The following is a 7,361-nucleotide window of genomic DNA, read 5'->3' on the forward strand; positions in this document are numbered from 1 at the left end:
CACCAATGAGCAGGACACCTTAGCCCGCTCGGCCATGCCGCTGGTCTCCCCAAAGCTATACGCACAAAAAGGCAGCCTTCAGTTGCCATGGAAAACGTAACCAAGTTACGGTTACACTCAGCACGTAGAAATAGTAACGCCTCCTGACGTAAGAGTTAATGTATCTGGACTTCCGGAAAAGAAGGATATAGCAACACATATTTTCCGCCAGCAGTTCAGTCTTCAGTTAGCACCGCAGGCAGAATACAGATTTTCACGCATGTATCTACGACGTCTACGACATCATCCGGCTCCTCGTGTGCGTTTGTTATCCCGGAGGCGAGTATCGAAAGAGCTGTGCGGCTGTACGTCACCTCTGCTTCGGCCGCTGAGCTTCATGGACTTTTCTTGGCAGCAGTCATATGTTGTACCTTCACACCTGGAGAAATGTAGTCTGCTACATAAAAGCTAGTGTCCATTAAAGGAGTACTGAGGGCCATCCAAAAAAATTTCAGATTAAGACATCTGATGAAAGTGTATGTGTCATTATACCGAATAGCGCAAAAGGTTTTGATGCGTGCAATTTGTTTCCCAGAAAAAAAAAAAAAAAAAAACTCACATAAACATAGCTCCGCGCCTTCACCCTTAACTCGCCACTCCAGCTATAACGAGGATTAGGAGGTATGATGGCACGTCACCGATGACGGCATAAGCAGACTCGTTCTGGTTCGCCGGTCAGTGGGGGTCAGCGCCTTGTCCCTTTGCCGCCGTAAACCAGTTTTGCCAGTTCTCCCGGAGAATTAGGGATAGAAGGAGCGGCCGAAGCATTACCGAGCCAGGAGAAAGGCTTTTTCAGAACCCCGAACAGTCGAGTAGCAGACGAGAGGAGTAGCAGACAACATTTCTCTAGGCCAATCAGCGAGCGTTCTCCTTATAGCGTCAGCGCGAGGTTCCAGGCAGATCACAGGCTGGTACTGCTCTTCACCACCGTTGCGCACGGTCGCATTTTGGGGCGTATTTTAAATTCAATCTCTGCGATAATTATGACTCTGTGGTGTAAATTACTTCGCATGGTGCATCTTACTGGCCTACTTAACAGTTTTATAGGAACAAAACTGCATGTTAAAAAAGACTTCTGTGCTACTTTAAAGAAGATGTGTTCATCGTTGGTTCTCTTTTGTATGGTCTTCTTGGCACTAAGCTTTATCCACTCCCGATCTTCAGTTGCTCGCTGGATCATCTATAGCGACTCAAATTGTGTGTTACAGACTCTTGCTTTCATGTTCACTCGGGATCACTGGCATCAGCACTACAAGTAATAAAGTATTATCTGAAAAAAGAAGTAAAATCGTCTTAGAAAACAGCAGTACAAGATGTTTGGCGGTGGTGGTGATGGTGAAAGGGCTTGCCGTTGTCGGTCTCACAGAGGTGGGCAACATCACGACTGATGCCTTGGGGAATGTGCGTCCTGGGTAGTCTTCTAAGGGAACTGTGCCGACATATGTCTGACACATACCCTGCTGCAGTTTGAAAATGTCATGACATCCAATTGCAGTGGACCCCTAGACATTGTGGCATTGTAGGCAACGATGCTACGGACGCTGCTGCACGCCGGGCTCTTCAATTCAGGCGCGTCCAACTGATGCCATTTAGAAATGGGCATCAATTGGACGCGATCAGGCTCCCCTCTAAAACCCTTCGAGTATCAATGTATTCCCGACACCTGAGAAGGATGTGTTCTACTTTCTCTACAACGCCATACTCACTGCAGTTCGGAGAGTCACGCTTGCCCAGTTTGAAGAGAAGACGTGCGTGACAAAGGACAGTTGTCGTTTGTCGTGTGAAGGAAGGTGGTGCTCGAAAGCGTAACCCTGGATCGACCTTGTACAGAAACGAATCTCGAGCAGATCCTGTTAGCTAGGAAGTGCTGCACACTTGTTGCTTGAGCTCGTTCAGCGTTCGTCCCGCGTCGCCCTTGGTGAAATATATTTCACCAACGGTGGCGACAAGGGCGTACCACCTTCCTTCACACGACAAACGACAACTGTCCTACACTCTTAAAAAAGCTTGTACTTTAACTCCTTTTTTTGCCACATATATAACACCCTTTTGGAGAGTACAATTACGCTCAAAGGGGTGTCTCCTCACTCCCTCAAGGGAGTAGCATAACACCTTTCTCCCTAGTGGAGAGTAATATTACTCCCCGGCAGGGAGAAGGTGTTATGCTACTCCCTTGAGGAGTACACCCTTTTGAGCGTAACCCACTTTTTGTCAAGTGCCGTCTTTCAGATCATTGCCTGGGCGTTGGTGAGGCTGAAATGTTGTGTTTGGCTTAACTGATCGGTCAGCCTCCGCAATTTACGTTGCTTCTTAAAAAGGCCGAGATTGTTCTACTGGTATCAAGTGTTTCATTTTTCTTATAGTAGCGTAGCCAGAAAATATCTTGAGAGGGGTTCAAAGGGAACATTACATGGGGAGGAGGATTTCACCCTCGTTTTCCCCTTTCACAAACGCACTACGTGGGGGGATAGCATCCATGAAAACGGGCCTGACTCAAACAATGTTTCAACCAACGTTCGTTTCAACTGTTCACGTGGACACTCATCTCGCCTAGTCAACAATGTAAATTTCCCACTTCCGTGTTTTCATCAACTTAATGGTTTGTATGCATGAAAACTATGAACTTCTTGTGCGAAAAATTGGACTTTTATCCTTATTTGTGCGAGGCGTTGAAATGCCTGGCCACTTGAAACGCACACAGCCGGATATGTAATTCGAGAGTAACTCAATTATATTTCATGGCTAGCTGTAACGGCATTACGTTTTAATTGCAGCAACTATTCCTGTAATTTAATTACGTCCAGAGTCACGTAACTGTGACTTATCTTACCTTTTTTAGTAGCTTCCACAGCACTCGCACTTTCTGCATACGTTGCGCTGTTTGGAACGGCAGAGCGCTGGAGCGCCCTACGTGCACTCCCTCACGCCACAACCACTCCTAAGGAGTGAAGAGTAACTGCGACGTAATTACCATGTTATTGCACTACTTATCCTTAGTATGTCTCTCATAATCTTTACCTTTCAGTCATTCTAATTCTCCGTCGTCTCTCTCATAACTGTATTTTTTGCATAATCGCTCTTACTCAAGATATGTAACGTACATATGTGTTTACTACATTTTTATCGGCACAATAATGCTGAAAGTTGAAGTGCATCGTGGTAGTGGGCATCTGTCTTATCGACGCGTCAAATGACCGTGACCAAAAAAAAAAAAAAAAGAAAAGATTCAAGTACCAGTCCACCCACTATCGGTACACATTGTGCTCCCTGGGATGTTTGAGATGTCCCGGTGAAGATAGAATGCGTCGTACGTGTCTGTTAACATACCCGTCAACAGCCCTCAGAAGTCATGTGCACAGAAGCGGCAGACCGGTTCCATCTGCCTGCTGAACGCTTCGTGACAGCAAAGCCATAGGCGTCTGCTAGTCAAAGCGCGATATCTGAAGGTCGAGCCCCTCGTTTCAAAGATATCTCTGGCCAGTGGTTGTCTAGTCGGAACTGGCGCGTTATCATCTCAAATGCAGGTTGCCAGAGCTTACAACCGCATGGATGGCCCTTTTCAAAACAACGTCCGGGAAGGCAGTCGTTCGTCCAGGATCGTGAGCACTACCACGCTACTACTGTCAGCTCGTCATGGAAAAGAATCTGTCAACGAAAAGCAAGACGGTGCCCCTAACGGTGAAGGTGAGATAACGTGATTTTACATTTGAACGTGGAAGGAGCAACGCGCGAATTCCTATTTCACAATCACTACCAATCTGCATGCAGTTATGCATGTCGAGTTACATAACGTAGGTCGTTTTGTAATTGCGGCTTGTGTAACGCTTCGCTGACAATTACACCAGTCCTAAACTATACGTGATAAATTATTACGAGCGCTGCCGCACATAGTGTGTGATAATGGCCTCGCATTGTGCTATATCCTTGTTGTCGTTGAGGGTGTAACGCGAACACATACAAAAAAGCTAAAAGCGCTATTTCTGCCTTTTCGGCTGACAGAGACAGGAAGCTGGAGTGGACAAATCAGCACGATTGCGAGTCAAACAACCACGCTTTCATCTAATCGAATCGTTAATCCTTCCGTTTGATCTACAAAACTTTCCAGTTTGTATCTATATACACCTCATCTTCCTGTAAGTCGCTCAGCTTAGCCAATCTCGTTTGTGAGGGTAGGCATAATTATTTTGTTACGCTCTTGGTGGAAGGCACGAGACGAGTCGTCGTCTTGTTTCTCCAACAAAGTGCCATAATAGATCCATGGTGCATAGACCGCAATCGACTGCAGTAAACATTCTCAGTGGTGCACCGTGTAGATCTAGACGCGTGATTAGCGTTCTGTCGTTTTGAGGCTTTGTCAAGAAGCATACTCATATTTACATTTAGTGTACACGCGTCCATACGAATACAAACGTGATTAGACAATCTCCACCGAACAGCTATTGCAGTTCCTGGAGTCCTACATGCCGATAGAGCCACTGATAATATTGATGAACTCCTCCTTATCTTTGATACGTACCATGGAACACAGTGACAAAGTACTTGTAGAAACGTGTTGTCGCAGTGTGGTTTATCTCGCCTACCACTTGATGGCATGGGACCTGCGAGACTCCGATCCCATATTGCTGCACTATGGTTGTAGAGCTGGCGGGACCAAATATGCATGAGACTGAGGTCAAATGTCACGGCAGTAGCAGAAGGAGAGTTATGTCCGTCATGCCTCTTCGTCAAGGAACGCCCTCTTCCGTTTTATTTCGCAGTCTTTGCTCATTCAGACAAACGAGTGCCTGCGTCCTCGCAATATTTGGAAACAATACATCGCACAATTGCTCCATGAAATCCGTTTCCATACTTGTGCACTAGAACCTGCACTTATGTCAGCATTGCACTTCTACTTACGTGTTCTGGAGTAGCCTGTTCCGACTTTGCCGGGACTCGCATCTCCATGTTTTTATTTCTCAATCGATCAATCGCACTTTAATGGGAATGAAATATACGTGAACTTCTTGCACCTCGAGCCATGACGAATGCGTTTGCTCAGTCAATAGGGAGTCTTAGAAGAGGATACTTAAGCGGCATTGCTCCAAAAGAAATGAGTCGTGACTCTGCATTACGTTGGACATGCGCAGTGACGATTCCTCGTTTCTTTGGGGTACTCAAAAGCGCTTAGGTACCCTAGGCTAAAACTCCCTGTTCACTCCCTTACATGGTTATACTGGAATTGCACAAATCATTTTCGTGGTATTTTAACCAGTCGTTTCATAGTTCTCCGTAATCGCGTTTATGCGTACATGTTTAGGTATGCATCGTGTGCAATTTAATTAATTTTGACAATTGTATTCTTCTCAACATCGCGCCACCTCGCGGAGACTCGCAGACGCAGGTGTACCTGGACGGAGTCTCTGCGAGCCGGCGCAACTTTTTAAACAGCACTCTTTAATGTTCTTGCGACCTTGTAGCCTTCCGGATATAATTATTTTCCTGTACATTTGCAGATGGGGGAAGCGCTTGTGAAGCTTCCTGGAGCTCTAGCAATGTCGCAATGGGCGGGCACTCACGAACGAGTGTGTCTAACGCTCTTGACCTCCGCTTGGTTAACTTTGGCTGTCGTCGCCATCTACCTGACCGCCGTGATCCACCCTGGATTTGTGCCCCTCCTCCTTCTCTCGGTATTCGTCCTTTGCCACGTGCTCATCAACCCGAGGCAAGCGAAACACGGTCACTTCGGTGCTCCAGTCATTCGATTCGCCATGCCAGAGGAGTTGGTCTACACCACGAAGGTGGCGCAACCCACTTACATGACCATCAGCGAAGATAACTTCCCCCAAAAAGTCAAGGTCAACGTCCAAATGCCCATACCTTGTGCAAAGGCCTATTGCAACGCACAGCCTAGTCTCTCAAGCCTTCACAGCCCAGCCATTCTTGTTGTCTAGTATGGCCAGACATGAACATGCCTCGTCTTTCAAGAACTCAAGTGATCTGTGTGCGCACCTTACCTCACCACTTTTCCACGTTGTATCAACCGTTTTTCATTTGCTCTTGGTTTCATCTGTCACGCTAGCTTAGCCTGGCTGCAAGTGACGACGTTTTACATTCCATATGTCACCACCTCTGTAAATACGAACTCATAAATGTTATTCATATTTATGGGGCAAGTGCAACGAGAAGTTCAGCAAATGACCCTTGCTGTAATGTGTCAGCTGCGAAATCGTATGTCATTGGCCTTTCTAAAGGCTTCGACAAATTACGAATGGTTATAGTTATGTTTTGGCTCATTATTAACGCTTATTTTACTTATTGTACAGAATGTATAAGTTGTAACCTTTATTTATTCTAAATTAGAAACTATGCTTACTTAGCTGCTGCACGGTGCTTTGTAACCAGGCTCGGATCGAGGAGGGAGGTCCGGACCTAGACCGGACCCCCTCGTCAGAAAAAAAATCGAATCCGCCCCTGACCGTGACGACCAACCGTGTGTTTCATATCCAACCTGTTGGGGTTCGATCTGTTATTCTGGAATTGTATTAATGATGGATATTGTTTTCGAATACTGACCAGGTCGACGTACGTCAATGTAATAAGCAGCTGCCAGGTCAAGTTGTTTCACCACTCATGCATTAGATCTGATATCAAACGGATGTGAGCACGCTAGTCTACATGGTGTGACTCTCGCGTTCATGTGCAAGTTTTGTACACAATAAAGTTGCACAACAGATGTATAGTCTCGTTTCGTGAGTTATTATAGGATAGCCTTCGTTGTGGCAAATCCCTGGTTTGACCCCAACACGCGTTTTTCGGATCTCTTATATACTTTTTAAGTCGCAATAAACGAAGGTATGTCGTGTGCTTCCGCAATAACTATCAACTAGTGAAAAACACTGGTTATTTATACGAACAGCTAACTTTCTTTCCTTTTTTTTTTTTTTTTCAGGGAGACCTCTCTTACTACTCTGGCAGACTGGCAAATTATTTTTCATCGCACACTTTGTTACATGTTGTGATTCAGTGCACTGACCCTTAAAATTGCACAAAACCCCTGTGCTTGGTAAATGAAAAAACGGAGACATCACAAGACATGCACTAATGTCTGTTTACAGATCAATAACCCAGCAGTTTATCGCTCAGTGACCCGCCCAAGCTTTAACTACGTGAAGAAATCATTTCTTTCTTTCATCATTAATTTCTTAGGCAACTTGAGGCTTTGTATGTATTTGTCCCTTCTATGTTGTTCCAGCCTCAGAACATCAGTTCTTACATGTTTAACTACGTGCTTGTGCTGCAGTAGCCTGCTTCCCATTGGTGTCTCTAGGCCATAACCTATTGCA

The sequence above is a fragment of the Ornithodoros turicata genome, chromosome 1, assembly GCF_037126465.1.
Source record: "Ornithodoros turicata isolate Travis chromosome 1, ASM3712646v1, whole genome shotgun sequence".
In the NCBI taxonomy this organism is placed as follows: domain Eukaryota; kingdom Metazoa; phylum Arthropoda; class Arachnida; order Ixodida; family Argasidae; genus Ornithodoros; species Ornithodoros turicata.